We start from the raw sequence: 19,394 nt of genomic DNA, 5'->3' as shown, positions 1-19,394 counted from the left end.
GGATGGATGGATGGATGGATGGATGGATGGATGGATGGATGGATGGAGGGATGGATAGATAATCGATTGAAATGGACAAAGCTTATGTTCCACTAAGAGTATCCTTTGAGAACCCACTGTCCCTTCCAGGTCATGTGTAGACATGGAACTAGTTTTTTGGAGATGTAAGTCTAACAAGCTAGGCAAAGACAACTCCCAGAGGCACTGAGACATCCACTAACCTCAACCACAGTGCTCGTTATCTTACATACAAATGCAAGGCTTTATAGGAGCATCTTGAGTTCACTGAAATGCCATCTCATCATCTGACAGTTGAATATGTTTTCAAATATTATGAAAAACAGCCTTGTGGCTCTCCTGACTATATTCATTGTAGTCCATAGACAAAACATGGGTTAGTTGTGGCTGGAAGTCTTTGGCTGCTTACAAAGCAATGTTAATCCCTAGATCACAGGCTTTAAACTGGTAGAAACCTCAGAGGCATCTTATCCAGCCCTTTCATCCTAAAGGTGAGGAAAGAGAAGCCCAGAGCAGCTGATCACAGAGATGAGAAACAGAAAAGGAGGGATTGTGGGATCATAAACACCAGGGGATCCAGAACTGGGAAGGCCCTCAGAGATAGCTAAACCAAACTCCACATTTCACAGATGAAGAAACTGAGTCCCAGGGAGATTAAGAAAACTGGGCAAAGTCACTCTAGGTAGTAAGCACCAGGGATTGAACCTGTATCTTCCAACTCCAACGTTCTTTTCACTCCACGATGCTGCCTCTCAAATAAAATCAAAATGTCTCTCATGAGCAGCATAGGCCAAGTTGATAGGACCTTGGTCAGCTTCAGGGCATCTCTTAGAGGACTCTGGTAGTTCAAAAGGGGAGCTTGTGTTCTCTATCTGAGTTGCTTGTTATCCCGTTGCAATCAGGCTTTTCAGAGCCATAGTTTTGGTTCTTGGCAGTTTTGCCAGATGAGTTTTCTTCAAAACTCCCTTGTCCTGCCAGAAAAGCCCCAGCTAATTTGCTTTTGCAGAAGTGCATTTAAAAAACATTTGTCACAAGTAAATGCTCCAGATGGTTTCTGACACAGTAATAGGAAGTATTTTTACATATTAAAAATAAAAGCTCTTTTAGACTTTCCAAGTGCTTTTCTCAAAACAATAAACAAGTATTACAATCATCCCCATTTTACAGATGAAACCACAGAGGCTCTGAAGTAACTTGCCTTGAAAGGACCTATAAGTAGGATTTGAATCCAGGTCTCCAGACTGCAAGGCCCAGTTCTCTTGCCTCTTTATCATCCTATATCCTCTTTTCTAATAAAAAGATACAGCTTTAAGAAAGGTCATTTCAGGGTGGCTAGGTGGCGCAGTGAGTAAAGCACTGGCCCTGGAGTCAGGAGGACCCGAGTTCAGTTCCAGCCTCAGATACTTAACACACACACACACACACACACACACACACACACACACACACACACAAACTAGCCTTGTAACCTTGGGCAAGTTACTTAACCCCAATTACCCTCCACAAGGCAAAAAAAAGGTCATTTCACTCCCATGCTACACAAGACGAACTAGGAAATGTTTAATCTAATATTATTTCTAGGAACATGTTTAATGATTAACTACTACTATCAGTTAGACCTTGGAAGGTAATGAGTTCTCCTTCCTTGGAGATCTTCAAGCAAAGACTGGATAAATATTTGTTGGGGATCTTACAGAAAGGGCTTCTAAGTTCCCTTCTAACTCTTAGACTTTGGAATTCTGCTGTTAATTTGGCAGAAAATGCAGCATTATATAATAGAAACAGCAAGGAACATGGAGTCAGGGGAACTAGGTTTAAATCTCTGCCCTAATATGCACTAACTGTAGGATCAGAGGAAAATAATTTCACCCTCTATACCTCATTCCCTCATCAGTAAAATGTACCACCTAGCTACTACCTGTAGGACTCTGGGCCTGACAGTCTCTCTGGGCCCCAGGCAACTCTTTAGGACTATAAATGACAGGTAAGTGGCTATATGCCTTGGTGGAGTGAATTTCCACAATGGAGGTTCTAAAAACCACAGATCCCACCAAAGAAAGATATAAATGATATAAAAAGCAATAACTTTATAGAGAGAGGATTGGATTCATCTCCCACTTCTGATGCTCACGACCTGTGCAACTTTGGACAGATCTTTCAACTTCACTGAGACTCCATTTCCTCATCTATGAAATAAGGGGACTAGACTAGATGGCCTTCAAGGTCCCTCCCAGCTATGTAGCTATGATCCTATGACCTGAATTCAAATGTTACCTCTGATGCATTCCTCTGCGTAACCTTGGTCAAAACCCTCAGCCTCTTTGGGTCTTAGCTTCTTCATCTGTAAAATGGGTCTATTATAGTTATTGCAAAATATTGTATGAGTGACATCATTGTTATCAAAATAATCAACAAGTATAGCATACTTTGTATATGGAGATCACTCTACCATAGAGATGAAATGCATCCACCAATTATTCTGCTCTTTATAATAATTACTTATTCCCTCCCATACTTTAAAAAAAGAAAAAATAAAGAAAACATTAAAAAAAGAAAATAGAAATCTAACCTCACTATGCCTTGTTAGCACTTAGGTTTCCAAGGCCCGCAGATCCTGAAGGTTCTCTATTATCGGTCGATTTAGAGTTTCTGAAAGAAGTAGATCCAAGATTCCTGCTGACAACCCACTGATGCCAAACACCACAAAGGGGACAGATGGGCCGATAGATTTCTGGAATTGTAAATGTCAGCGGTTAAAATGACCAATTTTTTTTTTCACACCCTTCATACTGTTCTTTCAAGACTCTCAACTTCATTTTCAACCTCATTGAGTCATCTACCATAAATAAAGGCAGTCCTCTCAAATGCTCCACAAAATCAATACACAGAAAACTGTATTTCATAAATAAGCTCACATTTCACCCCAAAGCCAAACTTCTCCCAACAAGTGAATACAAGAAAACACCAACCCCACCCTAGCAAAGAGGAAAATTTAAGAAAATATAAGAGACATCTCACCAGGACTTGAGTTAAAATCAACATTGCCAATGGAGGCCTCCATTTCCCCACCAGTAAAATAAGTAAACCGGGCTAAGTGACCTCAGAGATCCCTTCCCACCCCAAGCACTTCCAACCAGCAAACAAAGGGTTACAAATATCTTCCTTTTCCTTAGCACTATAAACTTTGTAAGGTACTTTACATACATTGTATAATTTGAACCTCACAACCACCCTATGAGATAGGCATTCATTTCTATATTTTACAAATAAGGAAGCAAAGGATCAGTGACTTGCCCAAAGTCACACAACTGGAACCATCAGAGGTGGGTTTGAATGCAGGTTCCTCCAAACTCTGAACCCAACATTCCCTCCACCATACCATATGGCCACTCAGCCAAGAAGGTTGATTTTGTAAGATATTTATGATAAATTTTGTGTTCTTTGGGATCTGAACAAAAGCAGTTCCTGGAGGTAGAAGATTCATCTTTTTACAAGTACACTTTTTTCATCAATGAAGCATCTTTCAAATACATAGATGCGGCCAGAAGAAACAGGTGAGAAAACAAGGCTAGATATACCATTTTTAATTTACTATATACTTAAAAAAAAAAAAAAACAAGCTGTACGTAACAGAGATTCAGAGTTAACATGCAAACCTTTTCCTACACTGATCTCTTCATGGGTGTTCAAGTTTGTCAAATTCAGAACAATAATGAAGAATTTTTTTTTAAAGTGCTGTCTTTTATAAGACAAGTCAGGAAAGATTTAACAATAAGAGTAAGAAGAGCTAGCATTTTTTTATAGCACCATACTAAGCCCTTTACACATATTATCTCATTTGATGCTTACAACAACCTTAGGGGGTAGGTGCTATTATTATCCCCATTTTACTCTTGAGGAAACTGAGGCAAAGTGATCTGCCCATGGTCACACAGCTAGTAAATGTCTGGGGTTACATCTGAACTCAGTCAGATCTTTCTGACTCCTGGTCTAGTACTCTATCCACCTTGCTGCTTAAGAAAACATGTGAGGACGTTAAAATCTCAAATCAAATGTCAGTGTGCAAGAGAACTCATTTTCTGCAACAATGCAAACCATCTTAAAGTCTTAGGGAGTTTCTTGAGTTTTAGAGAGGTTAGGTGATTTGCTCATGATCGCACAGCTAGCAAGTTATCAGAATCTGAACCCATGTATTTATTCCTGACTCCAAATTCATCATTCTCCCCTAAGTCAAGCTGCCGTCCCTACAAGTATCTCAGCAACTGTCTCTAAAATAAAAAACAAAAACAAAAATAAAAACCAAAAACTTACCATAGAGGGTACAAAAGGAGCCAATATACCACCAAATCTGCAAGTCATTGAACAGACCCCCAGGCCAGCGTTTCTTTTAAGACAAAATCAGAAAAGTGATCATAAGCCATAAATAAGAGACATAAATGCCAATCCCAGAATCTGGTATGTTGGCCAGAAATCCAACATGTAGAATTCATCTAGGGCAAGGGTTCTTAACCTTTGTCATATCATGGATCCCTTTGGCAGCCTGGTGAAGCCTATGAACCCTGCATAGAGTTGTCTACATGAATAATTAAAAGAAATGCTAAAATTTAATTCAAGTTGAATGAAAATAAAGATGTAATTTTTTTCCCCATTCAAGTTCATGGACCCCCTGAAATTGGTCCATGGACCTGGATCCCAGATTAAGATCCTCTTATCAAGAGTACTGGAATCCTGGGAGCCCAGAGTCATTGGGGTATAGGAAGAGAGGACATGCAACTGACTAAAAAGGTCCCAGGATTTTTGATTTGAAGAAACCTTGAAGGTCATTGAGTCTCTCATTTGTCTGATGAGAAAACTGAGGCTGAAAAATGTTAAGTGCCTTTCCTTAGGTCACACAGGATATAGTATGTGCAAAGTCAGAATTAGAACTCAGGTCTTTTGACTCCAAACAATTCCTATCTCATTTTGTTTGTTTTCTTGCTTGCTTATGGGTTGGTTAGCTGGTTGGTTTATTGGAAAAGAGAATAATGAAAAGGGTTTTGATCACTGATTTCCTCAACATATAGGGCTACCAATTGGAAATTCTCTCTCACAATAATTATATTTTAAAGACCAGTGAATACACCTCAGAGTTTCAGAGTATAGGACCCCCTGTGGAATTCAGAACCCCTGGTTATTATCCTTTCACGTTCAGTCACTCAAGTATATCATTTACTCATTAACTCCCATGTGCCTCATACTGTACCAGGTGCAGGACACACATGAAACATAAGCCATAGCACTTTGGCTAGGTGACTTGCCCAAGGTCACACAGAGGCTAGATTCTAACTCTTCCAAACTCCAGGTCCAGTACTCTGTTATTGTACAGTCTTTTCAGCTGAGTCCCACTCTTTATGACCCCATTTGGTTGTCTTGGCAAAGATGCTGACGTGGTTTGCCATTACTTTCTCTAATGTGCTCCCTCCACTGGTGATTTCAACAAGATAAGAGAATTGCTAGGCATTATACAGCTCCTTGCATAAGATCATCCCATTTGGGGTCTCACAATAACCCTATAAGGCAGGGATTATTATTATCCTCATTTTACCAATGAGGAAACCGAGTGAAGGAGAGGTTGAGTCACTTGCCAAGGGTCCCAGATAATGGAAGAGACTGAGGCAGGACTTGGAAGCCCTGTAACGGTAAGGGAATTTGAAGATCTTCCCTGTTCCTTAATGGCCTCCGGTAGAACCCAACAAGAGGGGCTTGATTGGGGAGGGGCTTGTTTTCCAGGAAGCTCCACACTTTTTGTTACTTTGTAATTAGGCAGTGGGTCATGAAGGTTGTGATGCCCTCTGACCCTGCAGAAGGGTTATATATATTCTGAGGTGAGGTTTTGCTTTGGGAATCACTTATGGGAAGAGTTGTATGATTTGGTCAGATGAGACCCTGGCTTTGAAAACCCAGATAGTGTTGGTGCTTCTCTCTCTGGCAACTAACTATGTATGTATGTAATGTTCAGGCAGCTGGAAGCCCTGTCTGCTGTTCCGTTGAATTGTGTTGTTTTCTCTATCTGTATTTTTTTGTCTGCTTGTAATTTCTGTTTGTATTTTCTGAAGCTGAGTGCTGACTTTTTCCCCTGAACTAAGTGAATGTACATACACACACACATATACATATATATATATATATATATGTTTGTTTATTTAAAGATTGTTGATCCCTTTAAAGTTGCTTTCCTTTAGTAAAGCAAATCAAAGCAGACTGTGCCAACAGTCATCCTGGGTATGCTAGGGTGCTTGCAGTTACAAGCCCCAAGTCTCTCCATCACATCATCTAGCAGCAATTCACCCAAGAGTCAATTTAATGAAGATTGATGCTTGTTCTGAGGGGATAAAAAGATAAAAAGCAGGTATAGACATAACCCTGTATACATCAATGCTGGCTACAGTGAATGGGAAAGGTGAGAGATGGAAGGGATGAAGCTACCTCTTAAAGACAACTTATAAAACATACGAGGTATATTCAGAAAAGACAAAAACTCAGAAAGACAAGATTGGAATGTCACTGTGCGTGTTACTGCCACGAGCATGTAAGCTCCTTGAGGGCAGGAATGTTTCACTTTGTCTTTTATGCCTAGTGCCTAGCACAGTGTTGAGCATGCAGTTAACATTTAATAAATGCTTACTGAATTGAATGCCCTTCCTTGCCCCATCCCCCAACAGACTAAGCTCCATGAACGTCTTACCTATACTTTGTGTCTCCCCTAGAATTGATTGCAATGTTCTACTCACAGTAAAAAATAATAATTTTAATAAAAAATAAACATTATTTATTAAGTTGAACTAAACTACAAATTTGGCCTCAGACACTTACTAGGAAAGTTACTTAACCCTTGCCTCAGTTTCCTCATCTGCAAAGTGAGCTAGAGAAGGAAATGTCAAACCTCTCCAGTATCTCTGCCATGATAATCCCAAATGGGGTCAGGAAGGGTCAGACGTGACTGAAAAGTAACTAAATGACAAAAAAAAAGTAAAAATCACGAAGGGTTTACATGGAGCAAACACTGACTGGTCCCTACTGCAGAGGGCCTCAATCTTTTGATCCCCGAATGAGGAAACTTAGGGCAAATAAAATGAAGTACTGAGAAGACAGAAGAGATCAGAGGACCTGAGTTCAAATCTCAGTTTTGCTGTTTTCCACACATGTGATCTTGAACTAATCATTTCCTCTCTGGGCCTCAGTTTCCTTCCCTTAAAAATGAGGAGATTCTGACTAGATCGGGATTTAATCTTTCATATACCTGTTTTCTATCATAGAACCCTTTGACATTCAGATGCCATCTATGGATCCCTTCTCAAAATCATGTTTATAAATTCATTGAATTATACAAGTTTACAATGAAAATCAATTCTATTGAAATACAGTTATCAAAACATGAAGAAAAAAAACAAATTTAAAGACAGGCTGAAGAATTCCTGGACTAGAAGATCTCAGTTTTAAATTCTGTAATTCACAGACTTTAAATAGAAGCTAATAAATTTATGTTTATTCCCAGACTGAGAAGTTGAAACACATTCCTGGTGAAAGATCCATAATGGATTAAGTGAAACTCAAAAGTTTAGGCAACATCCCTAACCCATTAAGAGTGATATGGGGGGGGGGGGGGGGGGGGGGGGGGGGGGCGGCAGCTAGGTGCCACAGTGAATAGAGCACCGGCCCTGGAGTCAGGAGGACCTGGATTCAAATCCAGCCTCAGACACTTAACACAAAACTAGACATGTGACCTTGGGCAAGTCACTGAACCCCAATTGCCCCTCAAAAAAAAAAAAGAGTGACATAGAGGAGTAGACCAGTCAATGCAATTCAATCCAGTCCATTTCAATTCAACCCGATAGGCATTTATTAAGTGCCTGCTGTGTTCCAGATGTAGTGTTAGACACCTGAGAAACAAAGATAGACAAAAAAAGACTCTTCCTGGTCTTAAGGAGCTTCCTGAAAGACCCACACCCAGTTAAGTAAACATGAAATACAGTATATCTGAAATACAAAGTTATTTTGGAGGGCAAGGAGGGGGAGATAATGAAGGGGATCAGAAAAGGCACTGGGGAGGAGGTGCCAGAGCAGGCAGGGCCACCCTCCCGGGATGGAGGATGCCTCCCAGGAACAGTCCTCGAGCTCCACTGTCTGGGATGTGGCTCTGGCTGATGGGCCCTGGTCTGGCCCATGCAGTGACTCGGCGTTTTTGGGTTTCTTGTTTACTTCTCTGTCCAGGACTTTTCCCTAAGAGCCTGCCACTGGAATGAGACCCTTCTCTGCTTCTGAACAGGCCCGTGTTACAGCGGGAGTTACCCTGAAACCGAAATAACAACATATCCTGTGGCCAACAGTTCAGAGAAAGAAGGATCAAAACCTGGGCCTTTTACTGTTTTATTTACTACCTAAAGAACCAAGGTTGGAAAATCAACGTCGTCATTGCAAGGCTTCAGACAGACACTAGATGGCGCCGAGGCCTTTTAGGCCCATGTTAACCTGCACTAGAGTCCAAGGTCATAGTCGTGGGCCTTGGGATGTCCAGGGCAGAGCTTCTCACATTTGGTGGTCTCAAGACCCCTTTACACTATTAAAGAAAAATTATTGAGAACACCTGCCAAGAGGTTCTGCTGATGTGAGTCAAATCTGCCCATATCTACCACATTGGAAATTAAAACATCTTAGTAGTATTACCAAGAGAACCTTGACCTTGGGGAGCCCCAGGATCACCCTCTGAGACTTGCTGCTCTAGTCCAATTCTTGTGAGGTGTCTTCCCAGGAGAAATGACATGCTCAAAGTCACCCAGCCTCTAAGTGAGAGAGATGGGATCTGAACCCAGAATCTCAGGAAGGCGCAATGGATTCGGGTTCGAATTCTGTCTCGACCACTTATTGCCTGTGTGATCTCAGGTGAGTGACTTAACCTAGCAGTGCTCATTTTCTCAGGACTTATCTTTCCTCGTTTTACCAGTACTTTACATTATAGAAGTACTTTCCAGCTCTAGGGACTCTATATGACTTCAGATGTCAATTTTTTTTTAATGATTTTTAAATACCTGTCAAAAAAAGTTAAGGAGCATTATTGCTTATGAAATACTATTGGGGGCTGGTTTCTAAATGGTTCCAGGCTCTGCCCAAAGTCACACATGCAATCAGTAGCAGAGCCCACTTGAACTAAGGTCTTCAGACTCAATCCAAGGCTTTGTTTCCCAAGCTAGGCTGTACCAGGTCAGGGTGTGTAGGGAGGAGCAGGGACTGGAGGAATCTGGGCCAAGCAAACCGGAACCAGGGAGCTGAAGCCTGGAGGCAACCCTTCTAGATGCTAGAACAATAGGCAAGAATGCTATCTATTGTTCCATCTCCAGGCTGCTGGGAAGGGCTGTCATGTGGGAAGTTCAGAGGGTTCAGCCAGACCTGATCCACTACCTGTCTCCAGAGTATTCATAATCTCCAGCTGGGCTCTCTGGCAGCAGGGAATGGGAGGTGGCCAGGGTCATCTCCAGCTATCACAGAGACTTGTCTCCTGCTAGCACTGAGTTGCAAAGCATGAGTTGAAATGGAAATTCCAAAATGGAAGATGAGAACTACAGTATAGTAGAGGATGGTCATTAAATGTGGATGGGATGGTGAGGGTTAGGAAGGACATTGATAGACAGGAGAAGCCCCAGGAGGAGGCACCCAGGATGGCATGGATCTCATCCAGGGCCTGTCCCAAGGCTGCAGACTTCTGCAGATGCAAGGGGGCCTGCATGGGTACCTGGGCTAAGTGGGAGAGTGTATTTCCATAATTGGACACTGACTTCCTGATAGCCTAGGATGGGTACTATGGTGGAATTACATCCAAGAAAAGGGCCCACCCCCCTCTATTGGGGGCTGAATTTCCAAAGCATGCTGGAGGCTCTTCTTCCTGATTTTGTTTTTAAATTTTACTGAATTGCTAGGGAGTGATGTGATGGCACTGTGTGTACCCCAAAAACTGTGTGCAACAGAAATCCTTACCCAGATAATACTCAGAGGTTTCTCAAGGTAGGAAGCAGAAAAGAATGGTTTATTACAATCTCGAGAAAGGGCCACCTTCCTGACAAATGGTCAGGGAGGAGATGCAATTTACAAAAGGAAATGGCGAAGTTATAAAGCCCTAAGGCAGAATTCTCCTCCATCCCCCTCCTGACCCTTTTCTCCCATTGGCTGGAAGTTAGGCATACAATCTAAGCACCTCGATCTACCTCAGGTACCAGAACAAGAAAGCACTTCTGGCCTTATTTGGCATATCTTGTGCTGAGATGGCACTGGGGAGGGTCTCTATTGTTCTAAGTCCCAGATTCCTGCAAAGTCAGGTGACCTCTAAACTTGGGCCTAGTGGATGCTGAAGCCACTCGAGATTTGATTTTGCAGAATGGGGAAACTTGTGACACCATGGATCAAATGCTGCCTTCATAGATAATAGCTCCTTCTCCTACATGGGCAGTTTTTCTCAGATACGGATACTTTCTGTAAAACATATGAACAGGACCAAAGAGCTTTAAGGGAGAGATCAGCTGGGGAAAGGAGAGCTCCCACTATCACAGATAATAAAGGAATTTTGTGAGTAAATAGGGCCCCGTCATGGCAAAAACTTTTTAATTCAGTTCCCAGAAAGCCTTCTGAGAAGCAGGGGTCCAAGAAAATATCTTGGTATTTCCAGGAAATATTCTAGGGTCTTTGGGGTTGTAGGTGCCCTCTGCTATATCAGATGCATTTAATTCCCTCCCACAAACTGCTGTATGTTCCAGGAACCCCAATTTTCATCTAAACTTTCATCTCTCCTGTGTTGCAAGCTAGAAAGAGTTCCTGTTCACCCAGCTGCTGCCCTGAGTTGCTAATCTCCATTCTTGCCCCACCTCTACTCTAAGAATCAATCAAGACAATCTCTTGATCTTGGCATTGGGTGGAGAGGCAAAGCTGAGCAGATCAGCCCTTGGGTGTGGAATACCCAGAGTCTGAGGACAGAAAAGTGACTAGGAAGTTGAGGGAGAGTAGGAGAGGTTGGGGAAGCATCTGGGCACAGATCCTCGGAACTGTGTGGGTGACTGTGAATCGCCAGAGGGCTGGGTTTGGCTCCTCAGCAGCCTGGAATTAGGGAGCATGAGGAAATTGAGGATTATTGGCCAGCAAAGAGAAGGGGCTTCCTGGTCTGGGTGGCAAGCTGCTAATGAGGGTACACTAGGTCCTGGAATCCTGCTGACTGGGCAATCCCAGAGTCTGGGGCCAATGACGGGAGAACCTGGACAAATGTCATACCTGAGAGGCTCAGTTCTGAGCCCATAGTAGCCCTATGTGGACAGAGTGCCTGGCTGGGGAAGGGGAGGTGTACAAGCAGACCTGGAGCTTGGAAAATGATTGAGAAAAAGTATGGATGTGCGAAGGAGAAGCAGGAACCTAAAGCTTGAAGGAAACTCCAAGATCCTTTACTCAAGGGTCCTTGACCTTTTTTGGAATGTATCCTGGCCCCCTTGGACAGTCCGGTGAAGTCTATGGACGCCTTCTCAGAAGCATGGTCTCATATATTACAAGACAGATATCAAAAATGCCCCATCCATAAAATGAAAGAGTTGGACCAGCAAGCCTCTTGGATCCTTTCCAGCCATGAGCCGTCTTGTATATGGCAGTCTTTAAATAACTAGCATGTTTCTCCAAAATGGGATGGCCTGGCCTCCGCCAGTCAGGCTCTCATGTAGAGCAGAACTCCCAAGGATTAAGATCAAGCCTTCCTTTCACATGGTTACAAGATGCTCACCTCCCTTCCCCACCACAGTGCCTCCTGGGAGCCCTCGCCAAGGAGAGCCAGAGGCAGACTGGGAGCCAGGCAGGCACTGTGTTCATCAGGGTACCTCTGCCCTAGCTCAAAGCATTATCTGCCACTTTGTGATGTGGCCCGGCTCCTGCCACAGGGTGGTGTCCTGGGGCTGAGCTTCTGCCAGATGCTGTGGGAGGGATCCCCAGAGTGGCCAGCGCCCCCCAGAGCCAGGGGCAGTGAACTCACCAGGACTTGGACGAGATGATACTGGTTCACTGGATCCTCAGCCCTGGGTGGGACCTGGGGGCTGAGTGAACTCTCCCCTACTTGGAGAGCCCAGTGAATGTGAGGCAATCGCAGAAGAGAAAGAGGCCAGGAATGCAGCAGAACAAGACACCGCCAGGAGCCAGGCAGACATGGCAAGGAGTTAGAAAGGACCAGAGGCGGTCACTGATGGAAGCCAAACCAGAAATTCCCAAGGAAGTCAAGGAGGGGCTGGTGGCGGGATACACAGTCTGAGTTTCAGGGTTCCAGGCTTTGAAAGCACCAGGTAACACAAAAGAAGTCAAGCCAGACAAAAGGAGTGTGCTTATTAACCTGCCTTCCTCATGGCAGGCTCCAGCCTGGCCCCAGGAAATAGCAGAGAGATCCGTGACACATCATCCCAAGACTCCACAGCACTGGGATACCTGCCCTCTCCCATCTGGGGGCATTCGGGCAGCTCATCAGCCATGCCCAGAAGGCACTGTTTCTATTTCCAGCTCCTTCAAAGCCCAGCCCAGGTCCTCCCCTCTTTCCTGAATCCTTCCTCACTCCTCCCAGATTAAAGAGATGTCTGCACCCCTGTGTTCTTTATAGTATTTTGTCTGGACCCCTCCCCCCCTTTGCCCTTCTAGCATTACAGCTGGATCACACTCATCTGCATTCATGGCTCGGCCTCTTCCCAACACTGTAGATTCTAACACAGAGACTGTGTTGTTTCTCATCTGCCTGTCAAGCCCCAGCCCCCTTCGCTTGGACCTAGAAGATGCTTCATAAGATGTTAAAGAGACAGCATGGCATAGTAGGAAAAGAGTCGAGAAGACCAGGGGATCATACATAGATTTAGAACTGGAGGGGCCCAGTAGAGGCCACTGAGTCCAATATCTGCATCTTACAGGTGAGGAAACTGAGGCACAGAGATGGGAAGGGGCTTCCTTAGTAAGTATCCAAAGCAGGATTTGAACCCAGGCCTTCCAGACTCCAGTACAAAGCCCTGTCTACTACATCAAGCTCTTCAAGTTTAAGGTATATCTCCAACACATGCTAGCCAAGTAACCCAAGATTTATTTAACCTCTCAGTATAATATATAGGGAACTGATCCAAATTTACAAAAAGAGAAGCCATTCCCCAGTTCATCAATGGTCAAAGAATCTGACAAGACAGTTTTCAGAGAAAGAAATCCAAGCCATCAATAGCCATATATTTTAAGGTTCAATATGACAAATCAAAGAAAGGAGGGAAGGAAGGAAGGAAGGAAGGAAGGAAGGAAGGAAGGAAGGAAGGAAGGAAGGAAGGAAGGAAGGAAGGAAGGAAGGAAGGAAGGAAGGAAAAGAAAGAAACTCAATGCCCCTAGACAATGCTCTATAACCAAAGGTTACAGGGTGAGACCTGAAGTGAAAATGTAGGTAGTGATGGTTTAATAAATAAACTGACAGTGATTAATGGACATCAGTTTGGGAATTCTAAACAGCCTAGAGAATCCTGCCAAGTTTCTCTGTTCTCTTTTACCTCAAAGCCAAAAATGCCAAGCTCCTAGGTAACTGATTCCTTCAATAAACATTGATTGGGACCTATGACAAGAGGGAAAGGACACTAAAAATGAAATCAGAAGATATAGGTTTGAATCCCACAAAGAAGCTCTCACTACAGGGGTGATGGCAGGAAGAAAATAGGTCAAAGACAAAAAGCAAAGGGCCAATATACATATTACAAAATACCTAGGCAGCACTTTTTGTGAGAGTAAAGATGCCCATTGCTGGGGAATAACTGGAAAAGTAAACAAACAGAAACAAAATTCCATTACATACGAATGTAATGGAATTCATTGTATAGTAAGAAATTAGGACGATGAGGGATTTGGTGAAGATTTATATGACTTGGTATAGCATAAAATAAAAAGAACCCTAAGTGCAATGTAAACAAAGACAGCAATGTCAAGGAAAGATTAAGAAAAGGAAGTCAAACGGGGGCGGAGTAGAAATAGGATTTCCTTGGAGCTCTGGCTCTCACCTCCTCCACTTCATGTAAAAGGTGACTCTGAAGAAACTTTGGAGCTAAAGAACCCACACAATGACACAGAGAAGCTAACCTCCCATTGAGGATAGCCTGGTGGACCGGCAGGAAGTGGCCAGCACAGCGCTCTGGGAGCCAATCCCAGCCCCGGGGGAGCCCGAGTTTCTAGCCCCAGGGCAGGCCTGACCAGCTGCCGGTTGGAGGGACTTCAGATCACCAGCAGCTATGGCGGTTTCCAGAATTATCAACACATAGATGCTAAGGACACAATGAGAGGTCAGTGCAGTGTGGACTTTGGAATCCAATAGCTGGGAGTGTGGTTGACCTCTGCCCCCCAGGGCGAGAATCCACTGAGGTGCCACCACATGGCAGCTTCAGCTCCTACATTGAAAGAGGACCAAGCAACCAGTCTGAGGGGTAATTGCTCTTGCTTTAATCTGCTTGGATCTGATCCTGGGGTATGCGACCAGCTTGCCAGAATGTGTAGAGGCTTCAGAGAGGGCACCCAACTAATACCTTCAGCAGCTGAGAAAACCCCAGCGTTTGGTACAAAACTCCCCTGTCTGGTAGCAGAGTCCTACTGTGGCAAAAAGTCCAAAAGTCAAGTAATTGAGTGGCAAGATGAGCAAACGAGGGAAGCAAAGTAAACAGAGCAACCCAACTTTACACTCCTATTTTGGGGACAAAAAGGATCAAAGCATGGAACAGGAGGAAGACAACGACGTCAGAACTCCTGTACCAAAAGCTTCCAAGAAAAATACGAGCTGGTTACAGGCCATAGAGGGACTCAAGAAGGATTTTGAAAATCAAATAAGAGAAGTGGAGAAAAAATTGGGAAGAGAAATGAGAACAATGCAAGAAAATTATAAAATGAGAGTCAACAACTTGACTGAAGAAAATAATACCTTAAAAATAGACTAACTCAAATGGCAAAAGAGGCTCAAAAAGGCAATGAGGAAAAGAATGCCTTAAAAAGCCAAATTTGCCAGATGGAAAAGGAATCTCAAAAGCTCAAAGAAGAGAATCATTCCTTCAGAATTAGATTGGAGCAAATGGAAGCTAGTGACTTTATGAGAAAGCAAGATACTATTAAACAAATCCAAACAAATTAAAAAATAGAAGGCAATGTGAAATATCTCATTCAGAAAACCACTGACCTGGAAAATAGATCCAGGAGAGATAATTTCAAAATTATTGGACTACCTGAAAGCCATGATCAAAAAAAGAACCTAGAAATCATCCTTCAAGAAATTCTCAAGGAAAATTGCCCTGATGTTTTAGAACCAGAGGGCAAAATAGAGATTGAAAGAATTCACCAATCACCTCCTGAAAAAGATCCCAAAAAGAAAACTCCTAGGAATATTATAGCCAGGTTCTGGAATTCCCAGATCAAGGAGAAAATATTACAAGCAGTCAGGAAGAAACAGTTTGAATATTGTGGAAACACAATCAGGATAACTCAGGATCTGGCAGCTTCTACAATGAGGAATTGAAGGGCCTGGAATATGATATTCCGGAGGGCAAAGGAGCTGGAATTAAAACCAAGAATCACCTACCCAGAAAAATTGAGAATCATGTTCCAGGGGAAAATATGGTCATTCAGTGGAACAGAGGACTTTCTTTTTTTTTTTTTCTTTTTGGAGGGCAACTTGGGGTTAAGTAACTTGCCCAAGGTCACATGGCTAGTTTTTTTGAGTTTAGGTGTCTGAGGCTGGATTTGAACTCAGGTCCATACTGACTCCAGGGCCAGTGCTCTATTCCCTGCACCACCTAGCCACCCCAAGAATAGAGGACTTTCAAGCATTCTTGATGAAAAACCAGAGTTGAATAGAAAATTTGACATTCAGATACAAGAAGCAAGAGAAGCATGAGAAGGTAAACAGGGAAAAGAAATCATAAGGAACTTATCAGAGTTGAACCATTTATATTCCTACACGGAAAAACTATAATTGTAACTTATAAAACTTTTCTCAGCATAAGAATAGTTGAAGAGAATAGAATATATATATGTGTCTATATAGGAGGGCATATGGATATATGAATACATATGTGAATGTGTGTATATATGTTTACAAGCATACATAGATAGAGGGCACAGGACCAATTTAATAGGAAGGGATGATACTTAAAAGGTGAAATTAAGAGGTGAGAGAGGAATATAATGAGAGGAGATGGGGAGAGACAGAATGGGGTAAACTATCTCACATAGAAGAGGAAAGGGAAAACTGTTACAATGGAGGGGAAGAACAGGAAGGCAAAAGGGAATGGGTCAAACTTATTCTCATTGAATTTGGAGGGAATGAAATACACACTAAATAGGGTATCTCACCCTACAGGAGAGTAGGGGGGAAGGGGATAAGAGGGGAGATGATGGAAGGGACAGCAGGCTTGGGGGGGAGGGAAGTTGGAAGCACCCACTTTTGAAAAGGGACAGGATCAAAGTAGAGAATAGAAAAGAAAGTGGGATAGAAGAGAGGGAAATATAGTCAGTCTTTTGCAATATATCCACTATGGAAATGTTTTGCATAGCTACACATGTACAACCTATACTGAATTTCTTATCTTCCCAGTAAGGGTGGGAGACAAGGGAAGAAAGGAATGAATCTGGAATTCAAAGTTTTAAATAAAATGTTTAAAATATATATATATATATATTATTAATATTATTTTACATGTAACTTGGAAATAAGACATACAGGCACTGGGGCATAAAGATCTACAATGCCCTACTGGAAAGTCGGAGGGGATATGGGAGAAGATATGGGAGAGAGCAGATTGGAGAGAGAGGATATTTTGGGGTGTTGAGTAGGGGAAAAACAGGGAGAAAATTTGTAACTCAAAATCTTGCAGAAATGAATGATGTAAACTAGAAGTTAATAAAGCATTTGATTAAAAAAAAACAGAAAAGGAAGTCAAATTCTCAGTAACTGGATAACTGATAATTGTCCTGAAGAACAGATAAGGAAACACACGTCTCTCTCCTGAGCCAGAGGTGGGGGGCTACCAGACATGACCACTATGTGGAATATTTTTGCTTAACTGTTTTCTTTGTTATTACGGAGGATCCACTATTAGGAATGGGGGAAGGGAAGAGAATTCCCTGAAAAGACTATAATGTAAAAACAAAAGCCATCAAGACAAATTATTTTTAGCAATAACATTAAACAAGGGGATGGGACTAGGGCACATTAATTTAATAAGTTGACAAACGTTTATTAAACACAATTATTCCCATACTCCACTGAAGTTCTCTTTGGCTTTCTTGGGGTAGTTAGGTGGCGCAGTGGATCTGGCTTCAGACACCTATTAGCTGTGTGACTAGTTGTTGTCTCAGCTGTAAAATGGGGATAATAACAGTAACTACCTCCAAGGATTGTTGTGAAGACCAGACAAGATAATATTTGTGAAGTGCTTGGTTCAGAGCAGGTGCTGTGTAACCACTTATTCCCATCCCTATCCCTCCTCCTGGTATTTAATCATGGCAAGCAGAGAGCAAGCCCTGGGAGGGCCTTTGAACTGTCACCTGAAAAACCAGGTAATGATGTGTTTGGGAGGAAGGCAGCACAATCATAAGCTAAGGTGATAGAGGGGTTTCAGTCAGGATGCCTGCAGGGACCACCCACCCAGATGAAATCATGAGCCATAGACTTCAACGTTAGAATGACAAGTGGAGGAAAAGAAGATTCCAGAGGCTTGTTCGGAGTGCACCTGACACTTAGTCTTAGAGACAGAAGGGTCCTAGGAAATGTCCAGTCTAACTCCACCCCAATTTACAGGTGAAGGAACTGAGGCCAATAGACATTAATTGACTTGTCCAAGAGACTTGCATAGAGTACCAGGCCTGGAGTTAAGAAGATTCATCTTCATGGTTCAAATCTAACCTCAAACACTGACTAGCTTTGGCCCTGGGCAAGTCACTTAACCCTGCTTCCCTCGGTTTCCTCATCTGTCAAATGAGCTGGAGAAGGAAATGGCAAAACCACTGTAGTATCTCTAATAAGAAAACCCCAAATGGAGTCATGAAGAGTCAGACATGACTGGAAACAATTTAACAACAATAACAACAATTTCCTTGAAGTCAGGGACTGCTGAATTTTTATCTTTATCCCAAGAGCCTAGCAGGATACATGGCACTTGGGACTAAGAAATGTTTGGTGATTACTATTTCATTTCAGTTGTGTAACTCCATAAAACTAGACAATATCAGAGCAAGGTTTCTTAGCCTTTTTTTTGCATCCCAGACCCTTTGGAAAATCTGGGAGAGCCTAGGGCCCCCTTTGTAAAAAAACGTTTTTTGTTTGTTTGTTTGTTTGCCTTTTGGAGGGCAATTGGGGTTAAGTAACTTACCCAAGGTCACACGGCTAGTTTTTTTGTGTGGGTGTCAAGTGTCTGAGGCCAGAACTGAACTTGGGTTCTCCTGACTCCCGGGCCAGCGCTTTACTCACTGTGCCACCTAGCTGCCCCTGCAGAAAAAAAATGTTTTAACTGTATAAATACACATGATTACAAAGCAGACCAATTATATTCAAATATAGTTATCAGATTTGTAAAGTCACTGACCCCAGACCTGTATTAGAAGAAGAAAATTAGATTCTCATATTTTCCAGCAAATAAACTGCACTTTGGAAGCCAGAAGTCTTTACTTTTGAGGGTTGGCTCTCAGCATCTAGTTCCTACATACTGTATGATGGTCACAGCTTCTTACATAAAGACATTTGGCCTACAGGCCTGGGCAGGGGGGTGGAGACCAGCACAGGGAGCTGAAAGCCCTCTGGCATCCATCCGACTTTCTGAATACCTGTTTCCTTTGCTCATGGGGCCCTCACATGGGGCATTACTTTCCCCATGCCCTGTGGTTTATTTGAATGGAGTCCATTGTTTCATGGGATAATCTTTGAGGAAGAAACCTGTGAACTCCGTACAATCTCCTGTTCCCAGGGGTTAGAACAATAATGCCCACAGCCCTCTTAAACCAAGCAACTTAAATTTACAATGTATTTTTTCTTACAACACCCCCTGCAAGGGAGGTAACATGTAGGCTACATTATTATAATGGTCCAGATAAGGAAACTCAGTTGAAGTGTTTGCTCTGGGTCCGGACTCAGTCTGGGCTGCCAGTCTATCGCTCCTCCCATATCATGCTGATTCCCATACATAGTGAGCTGGTTTATCAGCTCACTAGCCCTCCTCCCATCCCCTCCCATACTTCCCTACCACCTGTCATCCCTGAATGGGAGCCATCAGCTTCTGGAGCTAACAGAAGGGGTGGGGGCGGGGGGCTGAGGCAATGGATCAAAGTTGCAGAGACATACGCTT

General features: G+C 42.9%; 1 pseudogene; it reads right to left on the bottom strand.

Moving 5' to 3' along the window:
* The window catches only part of LOC138172097 (solute carrier family 22 member 15-like), a 98,103-nt pseudogene that overhangs the window by 10,463 nt on the left and 68,246 nt on the right, over positions 1-19,394 (bottom strand).

The sequence above is a fragment of the Petaurus breviceps genome, unplaced genomic scaffold (genome assembly GCF_028583685.1).
Source record: "Petaurus breviceps papuanus isolate PSGF00001 unplaced genomic scaffold, PetGlider_PUasm1.0 490, whole genome shotgun sequence".
Classification (NCBI taxonomy): Eukaryota; Metazoa; Chordata; class Mammalia; order Diprotodontia; family Petauridae; genus Petaurus; species Petaurus breviceps.
The sequence above is the reverse complement of the archived record's forward strand: the minus strand, read 5'-3'. Positions and strand labels throughout refer to the sequence as shown.